This window comes from Suncus etruscus, chromosome 10 (assembly GCF_024139225.1).
Source record: "Suncus etruscus isolate mSunEtr1 chromosome 10, mSunEtr1.pri.cur, whole genome shotgun sequence".
In the NCBI taxonomy this organism is placed as follows: Eukaryota; Metazoa; Chordata; class Mammalia; order Eulipotyphla; family Soricidae; genus Suncus; species Suncus etruscus.
In genome coordinates this window covers 106,473,450-106,490,818 of record NC_064857.1, presented here as the reverse complement: position 1 = coordinate 106,490,818, position 17,369 = coordinate 106,473,450, and the positions used below count along the sequence as shown (strand labels likewise).

At 38.9% G+C, this 17,369-nt stretch overlaps 1 protein-coding gene and 1 pseudogene across 2 annotated transcripts in view; one reads left to right on the top strand and one right to left on the bottom strand.

Annotated features, from left to right (window-relative positions):
* Positions 1–16,290, bottom strand: part of LOC126020822 (transcriptional adapter 1-like) — an 85,809-nt pseudogene extending 69,519 nt beyond the window's left edge.
* The window catches only part of SUGCT (succinyl-CoA:glutarate-CoA transferase), a 1,072,384-nt gene that overhangs the window by 342,260 nt on the left and 712,755 nt on the right, over positions 1–17,369 (top strand). The window lies entirely within an intron of this gene.

Below are 17,369 nucleotides of genomic sequence, written 5' to 3'. Positions count from 1 at the left end.
CATGCTGAGTGAAATCAGCTAGAAAGAGAGATACTGACCTTCTCATATGTGGGGTATAATGTTAAGGAATAACAAAGCTCAGATTCTAAGAACTGGTAGACAGAATAAAGATTACCAGGGTAGTGAGAAGCATGCCAATGCAGGAGGTAATTGAGTTAGAGGGAGGGAGATTTGGGAACGCTGATGCAGGGAAACATATTTTGGTGATCATGGGTATTGGAATAATGTACACATGAAGCTAACAGTAGTAAAACACAGTGTCTAAGATGACATTTATAAAAAGAAAGAATTGAATTTTTAAAAAAGTACTATAAATAAAATATGTCAGGTAATTTTGTGTAATAAGCTAAAATAAATGCAAAACAGATGAATAAATATAAATGATATGGAAATTCAGTTCATGACTGACATACAAAATGTAGCAGCCAACCAAATCATACTGTTTTTTCTTTTCTTTTCTTTTCTTTTCTTTTCTTTTCTTTTCTTTTCTTTTCTTTTCTTTTCTTTTCTTTTCTCTTCTCTTCTCTTCTCTTCTCTTGTCTTCTTTTCTTTTTTCTTCTTTCCTTTTCTTCTTTTTTCAGCTATACTCTACAGTACTCAGGGCTTACTCCTCGTTCTGCAGTCAGGGATGATCACTACTAGTGGGCTTGGTTAATCATATGGAGTGCCAAGGATCTGGTTGTCTGGGTACAAGGCCTAATCTTTTGTACTATTACTGTGGCACTTCAGAGTGTGCTTTCTTTCTTTTTCTAAGTAAATTATTGGTTTAGTCATTATCATAAAAATTCTATGGCCTGAAAATCAACAGACTAATCTCTTTTATTTAAGAAGGGAAAGTATGTGTTTTGTTTGATAACAAAGTTTTTTTTTTTATTTATAAAAATCAATGGAGTAAGCTTGATGATAAGATAGAGGAAACACAGGTCAATGAAATAAACTAACCCAGAAGCAGTGTACATCTTGTTTTGTAGACATTATTTGTACTGACTTAAAAAAATTCACTTTTGGGGGCCTGAGAGATAGCATGGAGGTAAGGCATTTGCCTTGCATGCAAAAGGATGATGGTTCGAATACCGGCATCCCATATGGTCCCCCAAGCTCCCAGGAGGAACTTCTGAGTGTAGAGCCAGGAATAACCCCTGAGTGCTGCCGGGTGTGACCCCAAAAAAACAAAAAAAAATCACTTTTGGAGATGCATAGCTTTTTAATTTTTCACCTACATGTATAGGGATGTAAATACATACATATACTTTATTAAAAACTATTATATTATCCTAAGTACTTCCAGGAAAGTTCTGAATTCAGAGCAAAGAATAAACCCTAAGCTCTGCTGGATTTTGGCTTCATTTATGAGGACTACTGAATTCCACAGTTTTAGGTGAGAACACCAGAGGCCTTTTACTGAAAACTTTAGATTGCATTTCACTTAATTTCTAGGTAGAAATTTTGTTTCATTTAATTTCTAAGCTAGAGACAACCCAACATGTGAATAGATATAGAAGCATTGGAAACTGGTGTTGGCAGTATCTGTTACTTTATTTTATAACTTTATTCCTCTTATCTAATGCTAATTCTTACCTTTCCCTCCTTATTTTGCCATTGGGAGTAGATGTCTATGAATTGTATATTAAACACAATAATTTTCTTTTTGCTGTCACTTAAAAATAATCTCATTAGGTTTGACACAATACAAATGCTTTTGTTTCTAATTTGGCACACAAGTTAAGAATTAGGGAAACTGTACCAGAATTTAGAGGAAAGGATTTTAGTTTTTCTCCATTGAGGATAATATTTGCCACTGGCTTCTGGTAGATGGCTTTGACTATATTGAGAAAGGTTCCTTTTATTCCTATCTTGCTGAGAGTTTTCATCAAGAATGGGTGTTGAACCTTATCAAATGCTTTTTCTGCATCTATTGATATGACCATGTGATTTTTATTTTTGTTGTTGTTTATGTTGTGTATTATGTTGATAGACTTACGGATGTTAAACCATCCTTGCATTACTGGGATGAAACCTACTTGATCAAAGTGAATGATCTTCTTGATGAGGCACTGGATCCTGTTCGCCAGGATTTTGTTGAGGATCTTTGCATCTGTGTTCATCAGGGATATTGGTCTGTAATTTTCTTTTTTGGCAGCATCTCTATCAGGTTTTGGTATTAAGGTGATGTTGGCTTCATAAAAGCTATTTGGAAGTATTCCTGTTTTTACGATTTCATAAAAGAGCCTGGCCAGAATTGGTAGTAGTTCCTCTTGAAAGGTTTGAAAGAATTCATTCGTGAATCCATCAGGGCCTGGGCTTTTGTTTTTGGGTAAATTTTTGATTACAGTTTTAATTTCCTCAATAGTGATGGGGGTGTTTAGATATGCTACCTCTTCTTTATTCAACCGTGGAAGGTTATATGAGTTCAGAAATTTATCCATTTCTTCCAGGTTCTCATATTTAGTGGCATAGAGTTTCTCAAAGTATTCTCTGAATACCCTTTGAATCTCTGCAGTATCTGTAGTGATCTCCCCCTTTTCATTTCTAATACGCGTTATCAAGTTTCTCTCTTTCTTTTGCTTTGTGAGTTTTGCCAATGGTCTATCAATCTTGTTTATTTTTTCAAAGAACCAACTTCTGCTTTCGTTGATCTTTCGGATTGTTTTTTGGGTTTCCACTTCGTTGATTTCTGCTCTCAGCTTTGTTATTTCCTTCTGTCTCCCTATTTTTGGGTCCTTTTGTTGAGCACTTTCTAGTTCTATTAGCTGTGTCATTAAGCTACTCAGGTAAGCTCCTTCTTCCTTCCTGATGTGTGCTTGCAAAGCTATAAATTTTCCTCTCAGTACTGCTTTTGCTGTGTCCCATAAGTTCTGATAGTTTGTGTCTTTATTGTCATTTGTTTCCAGGAACCTTTTTATTTCCTCCTTGATTTCATCTCGGACCCACTGGTTATTGAGCATGAGGCTGTTTAACTTCCAGGTGTTAAATTTTTTCTTCTGTGTCCCTTTGCAGTTCACATCTAACTTCAGAGCCTTGTGGTCAGCAAAGGCAGCCTGCAAAATGTCTATCTTTTTTATTTTATGGAGGTATGTTTTATGTGCCAGCACATGATCTATCCTGGTATTCCTCTAAATTCTGGTACAAGACAAGGCTGTCCTCTCTCACCACTCCTATTCAACATAGCACTGGAAGCACTTGCTATAGCGATTAGGCAAGAAAAAGATATCAAGGGAATCCAGATAGGAAAGGAAGAAGTCAAGCTCTCACTGTTTGCAGATGACATGATACTCTACTTAGAAAACCCTAAAGACTCTACCAAAAAGCTTCTAGAAATAATAGATTTGTATAGCAAAGTGGCAGGATACAAAATTAACACACAAAAATCAATGGCCTTTTTATACACTAATAATGATAGGGAAGAAATGGACATTAAGAGAACAATCCCATTCACATTAGTTCCACACAAACTCAAATATCTTGGAGTCAACCTGACTAAAGATGTGAAGGATCTATACAAAGAAAACTACATACCATGCTCATGGATTGGCAGGATCAACATCATTAAAATGGCAATACTTCCAAAAGCATTGTACAGATTTAACGCGATTCCTCTAAAGATACCCATGACATTTTTCAAAGAAGTGGATCAAATACTTCTGAAATTCATCTGGAACAACAAACAACCTCGAATAGCTAAAGCACTCCTTGGGAAAATGAATATGGGAGGCATTACTTTCCCCAATTTTAAGTTGTATTACAAAGCAACAGTTATAAAAACAGCATGGTATTGGAATAAAAACAGACCCTCAGATCAGTGGAATAGGCTTGAGTACTCAGAGAAGGTTCCTCAGACATATAACCACCTTGTTTTTGATAAAGGAGCAAAAAATCCTAAATGGAGCAGGGAAAGCCTATTCAACAAGTGGTGTTGGCACAACTGGTTAACCACTTGCAAAAAAGCGAACTCAGACCCCCAGCTAACACCATATACAAAGGTAAAATCCAAATGGATTAAAGACCTTGATATCAGAACTGAAACTATAAGGTATATAGAACAACATGTAGGTGAAACACTCCAGGACATTGAGACTAAAGGCATCTTTAAGGAGGAGACAGCACTTTCCAAGCAAGTGGAAGCAGAGATAAACAGATGGGACTATATTAAGCTGAAAAGCTTCTGCATCTCAAAGGAAATAGTGCCCAGAATACAAAGGCCACCCACTGAGTGGGAGAAATTATTCACCCAATACACATCAGATAAAGGGCTAATATCCAAAATTTACAAGGTACTGACAGAACTATACAAGAAGAAAACAACTAACCTCATCAAAAAATGGGGAGAAGAAATGAACAGACACTTTGAAAAAGAAGAAAGGCAAATGGCCAAAAGGCACATGAAAAGATGTTCAACATCATTAATCGTCAGGGAGATGCAAATCAAAACTACTATGAGGTACCACCTCACGCCACTGAGATTGGCACACATCACAAGAAAGGAAAACAAGCAGTGCTGGCGGGGATGTGGAGAGAAAGGAACTCTTTTTCACTGCTGGTGGGAATGCCGTCTAGTACAACCTTTATGGAAAGCGATATGGAGATTCCTTCACAAACTGGAAATTGAGCTTCCATACGATCCAGCTATACCACTCCTAGGAATATACCCAAGAAACACAAATATACAATACAAAAAACCCTTCCTTACTCCTATATTCATTGCAGCGCTATTTACAATAGCCAGACTCTGGAAACAACCAAGATGCCCTTCAACAGATGAGTGGCTGAAGAAACTGTGGTACATATACACAATGGAATACTATGCAGCCATCAGGAGAGATGAAGTCATGAAATTTTCCAATACATGGATGTACATGGAATCTATTATGCTGAGTGAAGTAAGTCAGAGGGAGAGAGAAAGACGCAGAATGGTTTCACTCATCTATGGGCTTTAAAGAAAAATGAAGGACATTTTTAACAATATCTCAGAGACAAGAGAGATGAGGGCTGGTAGGTGTAGCTCAGGACATGCAGCTCATCACATAGAGTGATGAGTGCAGTTGCAGAGATGACTACACTGAAAACTATCATAAAATGTGAATGAATGAGGGAAGTAGAAAGCCTGTCTCGAGTACAGGTGTAGGGGGGTGGGGAGGAGGGAGATCTGGGAAATTGGTGGTGGGAATGTTGCACCGGTGAAGGGGGGTGCTCTTTACATGACTGTAATCATACAACTATAATCATGTTTGTAATCACGGTGTTTAAATAAAGATAAAAAAAAAAAGAATTAGGGAAACTGGAAGTAATTCCTTTGTTAATACATAAAGAAGTCCCTGCAAGTTTTGTTAACTTATAAATAAAACAAGATATGCTGGCTGAATCTGAATAGTATTTTATCTTCTATATGTTTGAATATTATTCAATATGTTAATCTTACTGTAATAAAAACAGTTATTATACTTCCAGCAGCAGGAGAGGAGGCCTGAAGAGAGATTATGCACAACAAATAGGGTGGGAAATTTGAGTATAATTCACCTGAGTTTAATTTCTTCTACTATTCATGGTCCCCCTAAACCACACTGAGGTGATCCCTGATCAGGGATGAACAGTGCTTGGCATGTCCCCCAAACTAAAAATAAATAAAAGGGTAGAGGAATAGCTTTATCAAAGAAGGCATGATAATTACATTTTAAACTGTGAACAAATTTGGAAAAAAATAAATTTATCTAGGTATGAATGGAAAAACTTTCCTAAAGTTTAGTAGTAATGTTTATACAACCTGAAACAGGTTACCAAGATCTGAATACAGGTCCTAATAGTTAAAAAGTCTAATCTTTGTCTGAAGCTGTCTTTGATTATGCTCTTTAAAAATGTTTTGGCCAACACCCAGCAGTGGTGGTACACAGGGATTACTCCTGGCAGTGCTTGGTGGGGGTGCTGAGGATTGTTGGCTGTGTTATAACTCTGGACCCACCATTTTGTTTTATTTTTGGTTTTTGATCCACACCAGGCAGTGCTCAGGGATTACTCTTGGCTCTGTGCTCAGGAATCACTTCTGGTGGAAATTGGGATACCATGTGGAATGCCAGAGATCCAGTTGTGTGCAACACAATTATCCTTCCTACAATACTATCACTCTGGTTGGCTCTTTTTATTTTTTATTTTTGAAAGTAGAAGTCTTCAGGGTCATAGTACATGTATGTGAGTGTGTGTGCTTGAGTGTATGTATACACGTGTGAATCTGTGCATTCCTGTGTCACTGTGTTCATATGGTTCAGGGAAAGAAATTTAGGACTTTATACATGCTAGTCATGTGTACTACTACTTGAACAGCCACCCTTGCCTTGTCTGATTTTGAAATGGTGGATTATTCATAATTAATTTATACTCCATATCTTTATTGTAGAATGAAACCAATTTAATGGCAAGTATATTTTTACATTTTCATTGTCTTATCAAGCAGATTGAGTTTGCAGTGTTCCCTTTAATCTCCTTGAAGATTAATTTTGGAAACAGCATCTGTTCCTGGATATTCTTCACACTGACTTGTGTGCTGGGGAAGTGTAATCAATCTAGGTACAATCAACTATTTCAGTCTTGGCCATTTGTTTCTTTTCTGTTGTGTGTTTCCATTTTCAGTGTTTAGAACACAGGAACAGGGGTGATTCAAGGACCAGGCACTGTCTCTGTTCAGTGTCTGTGTAGGTCACTTACAAACTGAAGTAGACCAGAAGCACAGCTCTGGGCATGGGGAGAGAGGGGTCCTGCCAGCATGTCAGGAAGCTTCACCTATAACCTGACCTGCTGAGCCTATATAAGTAGCTGAATTTCACTAGGCTTGTATTTTGTCATCAGAGTCTCTTTATAGTTTTATTCTATGATACAATATAATAGAGGGACAATGTCTGGCATTGTCTACTCTTTTTATTATTGGGGGGGGCACACTAAGTGGTGCTCTGGACCTACTCTTGATTTGCATTCAGGATCACTCCTGGTAGGTTTTGGGACAATATGGAATGCCAGGGATTGAACCTGGACTGGTTACATGCAAGGCAAATGAAAACCCAATGTATTATTTCTTTTTTTTATTTCATTATAACAAAATACTCAATAATATTTTCATTTAGCCATATTTGCTCATAGAAGATATTTGGATATTTTAGTGTTTTTGTAATGGCTTATTGTACAAAAGTAATTTTCAGGTCAACAGATTTTTCTTCCACAAACTGTATATTTATTTACTTGAAATTGAGTTTCAAAAGTGATTTGTTTATGGAAGTGATATCCAAAATTACTGCAGACCACCACCACCAAAGTGTTGACCTGCCATCCCTCATCTGGTGCTACTTTTGGTCCAATCTTCCTTCTTTGCAATTCTACCCAATTTTTTTGCTGGTTGAAAGTTAAGGTTTTGGTGCAATCTGTCTCCCCTCTTAGTCACCCATCAGTTAATTTTCCAGTATTAATTCTGTTCAACCTAATCTTTCCTCTCAACCCCTCTGCAATTTCAGGCACTTTGCAGTCTATAATCCTGTGTCCAAGGTTTATTAAGAATTCATGTTGACCTCACCCTTGGTTTGTTTCATAGTTAAGTCAGATCATTCTGCATTTGTTCTGCCTCTGGCATATTTCATTCAGTATGAAACACTTTAAATTCCACATAATTTTTTGCAAATTGCATGATTTTATTTTTCTTCTGGCTGTATATAATCTACCATTGTGCACATATAATGCAACTTCATTATTCATTTATTTGTTATTGGACATTTGGATTGATTCTATATTCTAGCTAATATATTAAGAGCTGCAGTGGACATTGCTGTACATAGATTTGGAAGGTAATGTTCTTGTGTTTTTTTTGAAGGATAGAAACCTAAATATGGTGTGTGTGTATATATATGTATGTACATATATGTTATATTGGAGTTACTGTCTTTTTTTGAGAAATGCTCGTAATGTTTTCCATTATGGTTGGACCAGATGACATCCCCCCAACAGTGAATAAATATTCTTTTCACCACATCCTGCCAGTACTTGTCTCCAATTTTATTTTATTTTTTAAAAAATATGTGCTATTCTCACTGGTGTGAGGTGGTATCTTATTGTCATTTTGATTTATGCTTCCCTTCCAGTGGTGGACAACCTTTTTTTTTTTTTCAACTGAGTCAAATCTCGCCAAAACCACGATTGAAATTTATTTTGAGAGCCACATTTTTAAAACAGAAAATACATAGGATGGTACACTGTTTTTAGTTTCAGTAAGTTTTTATTGAGAATATTCTGCATGCAAGTAATAATACACCTAATCAAACAAATACTTTAGAAAAAATATTATTTATTGATAATGTTAAATTGCGTAAAATTTGCCTTACAATGTAGAAAAAATTACATCCTAACAATGACTGACAAAGTCATAAACACTAATGTGAACATTGGCTTTGCATTTCCTTACATAGTTTGAGTAAGGTTTGTATGTTGTAGTTTTTAATTTTATTTTTTATAACTTTATTTTATTTTATTTTATATTTTTATTTAAACAACTATTACATACATGATTGTGTTTGGGTTTCAGTCATTTAAAGAACACCACCCATCACCAGTACAACATTCCCATCACCAATGTCCCAAATCTCCCTCCTCCCCACCCAACCCCCGCCACCTGTACTCTAGACAGGCTTTCCATTTCCCTCATACATTCTCATTATTAGGATAGTTCGAAATGTAGTTATTTCTCTAACTAAACTCATCCCTGTTTGTGGTGAGCTTCATGAGGTGAGCTGTAACTTCCAGCTCTTTTCTCTTTTGTGTCTGAAAATTATTATTGCAAGAATGTCTTTCATTTTTCTTAAAACCCATAGATGAGTGAGACCATTCTGCGTCTTTCTCTCTCGCTCTCTGACTTATTTCACTCAGCCTAATAGATTCCATGTACATCCATGTATAGTAAAATTTCATGACTTCATCTCTCCTGACAGCTCATAATATTCCGTTGTGTATATGTACCAGTTTCTTTAGCCATTCATCTGTTGAAGGGTATCTTGGCTGTTTCCAGAGTCTTGCTATGGTAAATAGTGCTACAATGATTATAGGTGTAAGGAAGGGATTTTTGTATGGCATTTTTGTGTTCCTAGGGTATATTCCTAGGAGTGGTATAACTAGGTCGTATGGGAGCTCAATTTCCAGTTTTTGGAGGAATCTCCATATCGCTTTCCATAAAGATTGAACTAGATGGCATTCCCACCAGCAGTGGATAAGAGTTCCTTTCTCTCCACATTCCCGCCAACACTGCTTGTTCTCATTCTTTGTGATGTGTGCCAATCTCTGGGGTGTGAGGTGGTACCTCATAGTTGTTTTGATTTGCATCTCTCTGATGATTAGTGATGCGGAGCATTTTTTTATGTGTCTTTTGGCTATTTGTATTTCTTCTTTGTCAAAGTGTCTGTCCATTTCTTCTCCCCATTTTTTGATGGGATTAGATGTTTTTTTCTTGTAAATTACTGTCAGTGCCTTGTATATTTTGGAGATTAGCCCCTTGTCTGATGAGTATTGGGTGAATAGTTTTTCCCATCAGTGGGGCGCTCTTGTATCCTTGGTGCTATTTGTTTTGAGGTGCAGAAGCTTCTCAGTTTAATATATGCCCATCTGTTAATCTCTGCTTTGACTTGCTTGAAGAGTGCAGTTTCCTCTTCGAAAATTCCTTTAGTCTCAATGTCCTGGAGTGTTTTACCTACGTGTTGTTCTATATTTCTTATGGTTTCTGGTCTGATATCGAGGTCTTTCATCCATTTGGATTTAACCTTCGTACATGATGTTAGCTGGGGTCTAAGTTCAATTTTTTGCAAGTGGCTAGCCAGTTGTGCCAACACCACTTGTTGAAGAGGCTTTCTTTTCTCCACTTAGGATTTCTTGCTCCTCTATCAAAAATTCCATTTCTGTGTGTCCTCTCTTATTTCTTGCAGCAGAGTTTTATAGTTTTCTTTCTATAGGTCCTTCACATTTTTAGTCAAGTTGATTCCAAGATATTTGAGTTTGTGTGGCACTATTGTGAATGGGGTTGTTTTCTTAATGTCCATTTCATCCTTATTACTATTGGTGTATAGAAAGGCCATTGATTTTTGTGTGTTAATTTTGTAGCCTGCCACCTTGCTATATGAGTCTATTGTTTCTAGAAGCCTTTTCATAGAGACTTTAGGGTTTTCTAGGTAGAGTATCATGTCATCTGCAAACAGCGAGAACTTGACTTCTTCCTTTTCTATCTGGATTCCCTTGATATCTTTTTCTTGCCTATTTGCTAAAGCAAGTACTTCCAGTGCTATGTTGAATAGGAGTCGTGAGAGAGGAGAGCCTTGTCTTGTGCCAGAATTTAGAGGAAAGGCTTTCAATTTTTCTCCATTGAGGACAATATTTGCCTCTGGCTTGTGGTAGATGGCCTTAACTATATTGAGAAAAGTTCCTTCCATTCCCATCTTGCTGAAAGTTTTAGTCAAGAATTGTTGTGGGAAAAAAAAAAAGAAAAAAAAAAGAATTGTTGTGGGACCTTATCAAATGCTTTCTCTGCATCTATTGATATGATCACGTGATTTCTATTTTTCTTGTTGTTGATGTTGTGTATTATGTTGATAGATTTATGGATGTTAAACCAGCCTTGTATTCCTGGGATGAAACCTACTTGATCATAGTGGTTGAACTTCTTAATGAGGCATTGAATCCTATTTGCCAGGATTTTGTTGAGGATCTTTGCTTCTGTATTCATCAGCGATATTGATCTATAATTTTCTTTTTTGATAGCATCTCTGTCTGGTTTAGGTATCAAGGTGATGTTGGTTTCAGAAATGCTATTTGGAAGTGTTTCTGTTTTTTCAATTTCATGAAAAAGTCTTGCCATGATTGGTAGTAGTTCCTCTTGAAAAGTTTGAAAGAATTCATTAGTGAATCCATCTGGGCCTGGGCTTTTGTTTTTGGGCAGACATTTGATTATTGTCTTAATTTCCTCAATAGTGATGGGTGTGTTTAAATATGCTACATCCTCTTCATTCAATCATGGAAGATTATAAGAGTCCAAGAATTTATCCATTTCTTCCAGGTTTTCATTTTTAGTGGCATAGAGTTTCTCAAAGTAGTTTCTGATTACCCTTTGGATCTCTACCATATCAGTGGTGATCTCTCCTTTTTTATTCCTAATACGAGTTATCAAGTTTCTCTCTCTCTTTCTTTGTTAGTTTTGCCAGTGGTTATCAATCTTGTTTATTTTTTCAAAGAACCAACTTCTGCTTTCGTTGATCTTTTAGGTTGATTTTTGGGTTTTCACTTAATTGATTTCTGCTCTCTGCTTTGTTATTTTCTTCTGTCTCCCTATTTTTTTTTTTTTTGGTTTTTGGGCCACACCCAGCATTGCTCAGGGGTTACTCCTGGCTGTCTGCTCAGAAATAGCTCCTGGCAGGCATATGGGGGCCATATGGGACACCGGGATTTGAACCAGCCACCTTTGGTCCTGGATTGGCTGCTTGCAAGGCAAACACCGCTGTGCTATCTCTCCGGGCCCTTTTTTGTTTGTTTGTTTGTTTGTTTGTTTGGGTCCTTTTGTTGAGTACTTTCTAATTCTATGAGCTGCGTCATTAAGCTCTTCAGGTATGCCCCTTCTTCTTTCCTGATGTGTGCTTGCAAAGCTATAAATTTTCCTCTCAGTACCACTTTTGCTGTGTCCCATAGGTTCTGATAGTTTGTGTCTCCATTGTTATTTGTTTCCAGGAAGGTTTTGATTTCTTCTTTGATTTCCTCTCGGTCCCACTGGTTATTCAATACTAAGCTGTTTAACTTCCAGGTATTAAAGTTTTTTCTTCTGTGTCCCTTTGTAGTTCATATATAATTTCAGGGCCTTGTGGTCAGCAATTGTAGCCTGCAAAATTTTCTATCCTCTTGATATTATGGTTGTATGTTTTATGTGCTAGCATGTAGTTTATCCTGGAGAATGTCCCATGTACATTAGAGAAGAATGTGTATCCAGACTTCTGGGGGTGGAGTGTCCTGTAGGCCTTTTTTTTTGTAGTGTCCTACTAGGCCTTTTTCTTCCATTTCTCTTTTCAGGTCTAGTATATTCTTGTTGGGTTTCAATCTCGTTGACCTGTTAAGTGTTGACAATGTCGTGTTGAGGTGTTGTTATTGATATTATTTTTTAGATTTGTCAACAATTGTATTAAATATTCTGCTGGCCCCTCATTCGGTGCATATATGTTTAGGAGAGTGATTTCTTCCTGCTCTATGTATCCCTTGATTAATACAAAGTGTCCATCTTTGTCCCTTACAACTTTCCTAAGTATAAAGTTTGCATCATCTGATATTAGTATGGCCACTCCAGCTTTTTTATGGGTGTTGTTTGTTTGGATGATTTTCCTCCAGCCTTTTATTTTGAGTCTATGTTTGTTCTGACTATTCAGGTGCATTTCTTGTAGGCAGCAGAAGGTTGGATTGAGTTTTTTGATCCATTTAGCCACTCTGTGTCTCTTAACTGGTGCATTTAGTCCATTGACATTGAGAGAAAGAATTGTCCTAGGAGTTAGTGCCATCTTTATATCGAAGTTTGGTGTGTCTGTTGGTCAGTCTTGTCTTAAAGTAGGCCATTCAGTATTTCTTTTAAGAATGGTTTTGAGTGTGTAAAGTTTCTGAGCTATTGTTTGTGAAACCACGTATTGTTCCTTCAAACCTGAAAGTGTGTTTTACTTGCAGTATTCTAGGTGAAGCATTTATTTTTATTGAGTTTTGTCACTATGTCCCACCACTGCCTTCTGGCCTTGAGTGTTTCTGGTGACAGGTCTGCAGTAAATCTCAAGGATGTTCCCTTGAATTTAATTTCTCTTTTCGATCTTGCTGCTTTCAGAATTCTATCTCTATATGTGGGATTCGTCATTGTGACTAGGATGTGTCTTGGGGTGTTTTTTCTGGGGTTTCTTTTAGTTTATACTCTTTGGGCATAAAGGATTTGATCGCATATATTCATTAGCTCTGGTAGTTTATCATTCATGATGTTCTTGACCATTGATTCTTCCTGGAGATTTTCTTCCTGGGTCTGTGGGACTCCAATGATTCTTAAGTTGTTTCTATTGAGCTTATCATGGACTTCTATTTTCATCTGTTCTCATTCTTTGAGTAATTTTTCCATTGTTTGATCATTTGCTTTAAGGCTTTTTTCAAATTTCTTCTACTGTATGGAATTGTTATTCATCTCATCTTCCAGTGTATTAATTCTATTCTCAGCTGCTGTTAACCTGTGAGAAAGCTCAACCATGTTTTTCTTCAATTCATCTACTGAGTTTTTCAGACCTGTTATTTGACCTGAAATTTCAGTTTGGAGATTCTCATTTCTATCTTCATATTCTCTTGATTCTTATTAGTGTTCTCTTCTATACTTTCTTTGAGTTCTTTGAACATCTTCCATATTGCGACTCTAAACTCCTTTTCTGAAAGACTGACTAGTTGGTTGGTCATGTTCAAGTCATCAGAGTTGCTTTGTTTTCCCATTGTCACACTTGTATTGTGGGTTTTTCTATGTGTTGTGGTTGTCTTCATTGGCTAAATGATATGCAAGGCCGGGAAGTGAAGCGGAGCGGCCGTGCTTCTCTGGCTCCACCCTTTCTGGGCTTGTAAACTCACCTCCAGGGAAGGCTCCAGGGAAGGCTAGCCATTCGCAGATGAGCCACACACAGGATGATATAGGCCAAAAATGGAGCACAGCACCGAAAACAGGCAGATAGGGGTGCTGGTATCTGAGTTTCAGCAGAGTTCAGCGGCTTCCCCTTTCTGGGTGTGTAAGCTCACCTTCAGGGAAGGCTCCTGGGAATGCGAGCTGTCCACAGATGAGCCACACACAGGATGAAATCAGGCCAAACATGGAGCACAGGCAGATAGGGGTGCTGGCATCTGAGTTCCAGGAGAGTTCAGCGGCTTCCCCTTTCTGGGCTTGTAAAGTCAACCATTTCTTTATTTAAACACCATGATTACAAATATACTTGTGTATATACAAATGTACTTGTATATACAAATGTACTTGTATGATTACAGTCATGTAAAGAACACCCCCCCTTCACCAGTGCAGGATTCCCACCACCAATTTCCCAGATCTACCTACTCACCACCCCACCCACACCTGTACTCGAGACAGGCTTTCTTTTTCCCTCATTCATCCACATTGTTATGATAGTTTTCAGTGTAGTTATTTCTCTAACTGCACTTATCACTCTATGTGATGAGCTTCATGTCATTAGCTGCACTTACATGGGAGGATGGGGGGAAGTAAGGGTTGGGACTGAGGCAGTAAAATATTAGAAATGAGCTTTGTAGGGCAGTATCAAGGTCCCAATACAAGATGGATATTATGGATATATAGAATATAAGCACACAATAATATCAATATGAAAAAAAGAGAAAAAATTTCCACTGACTGTCCCAATATAAACCAGTGCTAGAACAGCCTGCCCTCCTCCCAGAGTGCATTCCCATTAGTGTAGGAAGAGATAGGGGTCAAAGCCTGTTGACCCCTATAGAGTCCACCTACACCGGTGCCCAGGGAAAGACTGAAGTCCAGGGGAGAAAAACCCTATACCTGGTAAGAGCTGGTCTCCAGAACCAAGGACAAAATCAGAAGCCAGATGTCTGCCCACCCTCCTCCCCATGCACCTCCCTCCTGGAGTACGGAGGAAGGGGGGAACCTGAGGACCACTAAGAGTCCACCTGAACCCACTTTTGGCCATCTGAGCTGGCACCCAGGGAAGGCCTGGAGTTAGGGGGAAAAGACAAGGACGGCTGGGGGCCTGCCACGCCTCCCAGCATTCCCCAGGCTAGGGAGAAAAGCTCTGGTATGGAGCTTCCCCAAACCCTATACCTGGCAAGAGCTGGTATCCAGAATCAAAGAGGAAATCAGAAGCCAGATGTCTTGCTTGCCCTCCTCCCCATGCACCTCCCTCCTGGAATACGGAGGAAGGGGGGAACCTGAGGACCACTAAGAGTCCACCTGAACCCACTTTTGGCAATCTGGGCTGGCACCCAGGGAAGCCCTGGAGTCAGGGGAAAAAGACAAGGACGGCTGGGGGCCTGCCACACCTCCCAGCACTGCCCAGGCTAGGGAGAAAAGCTCTGGTATGGAGCTTTGCCAAACCCTATACCTGGCAAGAGCTGGTATCCAGAATCAAAGAGGAAACCGGAAGCCAGATGTCTGCCTGCCCTCCTCCCCATGCACCTCCCCCCTGGAGTGCGGAGGGAGGGGGGAACCGGAGGACCACTGAGAGTCCACCTTAACCCACTTCTGGCCATCTGGCTGGCACTCAGGGAAGGCCTGGAGTCAGGGGAAAAAGACAAGGATGGCTGGGGGCTTGCCAAGCCTCCCAGCACTCCCCAGGTAAAGTCAGCCATTTCTTACTCACTCGTTCGCTGGGTAGCTTCAGAATGCAGTTTTTTGGGGGTTCACTTCCCAGGGCTCTGAGGAGAGCTTCAAGCATTCAAAAGAGACAGAGAAGCATGGGACAGGGCTCCCTTCAGGTTCTCTGTTTCCTCAGAAGAAGCACAGCATGGCGGAGACTCCGCAGGTAGAGCAATCAGCACTCCACCTGGCAATCCCCACAGTCAGCCATTTCTTACTCGTTCACTGGGTAGCTTCAGAATGCAGTTTTTGGGGGGTTCGCTTCCCAGGACTCTGAGGAAAGCTTCAAGGATTCAAAAAAGACAGAGAAGCACAGGACAGGGCTCCCTTCAGGTCCTCAGTTTCTGTTTTTAATTTTAGGCACGATTCCAGGTTCTCATCGATGAGATGATTTCTCAATTTACTCTTGATAAGATTTATGCTTGAAAATGTTTGTTCACATAAATATGTAGACCCAAACAAGGAAAGAACAGCAAACGCTATCTTTTTTAGTTGATTATATGAGTTAGGAATACTATTCCAGCTGTTAAAAATCAACATATCTTCCTTCTCCAGGTCTTTCAAAGCAGACTACTTGTTCTGTGAACTAAGTTCACATTCGTGTTTTTCCAATCTTTCTAAATTAGCACAAAAACATTCAAATTTTGAGCTCCACAGTTTTTTTGCTTTTTAAATCCAGCAATTGCATTTCAAACCAACCACATAGAGGTGGCCACATCCATACTTAGGGAATTAGCATGGTTCCCTGGTGGGGTCTCTCTCTGAACCTGCCCACATCTCTCATTTCCAAGTACCCTAGGCATATAGTTCATATTCATCCCCTCCATCTCCTTTTTCTGTGACAGAAATTGAGTACCCAGAGGCAGGCAGGCCAAGTCATTGCTGCACTTACCGGATGACATGCTGCTGATTTAGGAGGCACAGTCTTCTTCTGAGGGCAGCATACAGAAAGAGGATGCTGCCTCAATGCTGGGGTGCCACATAGAAAGTCATGCCCCCACATTCCACATGACTCTACTGGAGCTACGTGGAGCAGGCTGCGGGGCTGCACACTGGGCGCACACTGACAGAGGCTAGGGGCTGAGTCCTGACTCCTGGAACGGCCCCTTGGCACACAGAAGAGCCATATTAAAAAGTGTCAAGAGCTGCATGTGGCTCGTGAGCCATGGCTAGCCGACCACTGTTCTAGGATATAGAAAACATCATAGAAAACAGCTCTGTAGATCCCATACTAAAGACTTGGTACCAATCACAAAGTCCTGCTTTTTCAACCCTCTTGCTTATGGTCAGGAGTTAGTTCTAGGGAAAAAAACAAAACAAACAAAACAAAAACAAACAAACCCAAACAAACAAAACCCCAAAAGGGTAATCAGTTAATTTGGTCTTTCTTTCTTTCTTTCTTTCTTTCTTTCTTTCTTTCTTTCTTTCTTTCTTTCTTTCTTTCTTTCTTTCTTTCTTTCTTTCTTTCTTTCTTTCTTTCTTTCTTTCTTTCTTTCTTTCTTTCTTTCTTTCTTTCTTTCTTTCTTTTTCTTTCTTCTTTCTTTCTTCTTTCTTCTTTTTTCTATTTCTTTCTTTTTTTCTTTCTTTCTTCTTTCTTGCTTTCTTGCTTGCTTTCTTGCTTGCTTTCTTGCTTGCTTCTCATTTCTCTTTCTCTTCATTTCTCTCTTCCTTTCTCCCCTCCTTCCCTCCCTCCCTCATTCTTTCCTCCTCCTTCCCTCCTTTTTATACTTCCATTGATTGAAAACTGGCATTTATAAAATTTTAGGGTTTTAAAAAAGCTAAATTTTATTTAGACATTGTGATATGTTGTTAAAAACTAGGATTTTAGTGTTTCAGGCATACACTGTCTTTCATCCTATCACCACCATCTTCCTTCTACCAATGTCCCAAGTTCTCTCCCACCCCAATTCTACCTCCTTTTGAGGTACATTTTAAACTAATTATTGTGGTTTGATTCCAACACTTACATTAGTGTTGGCTC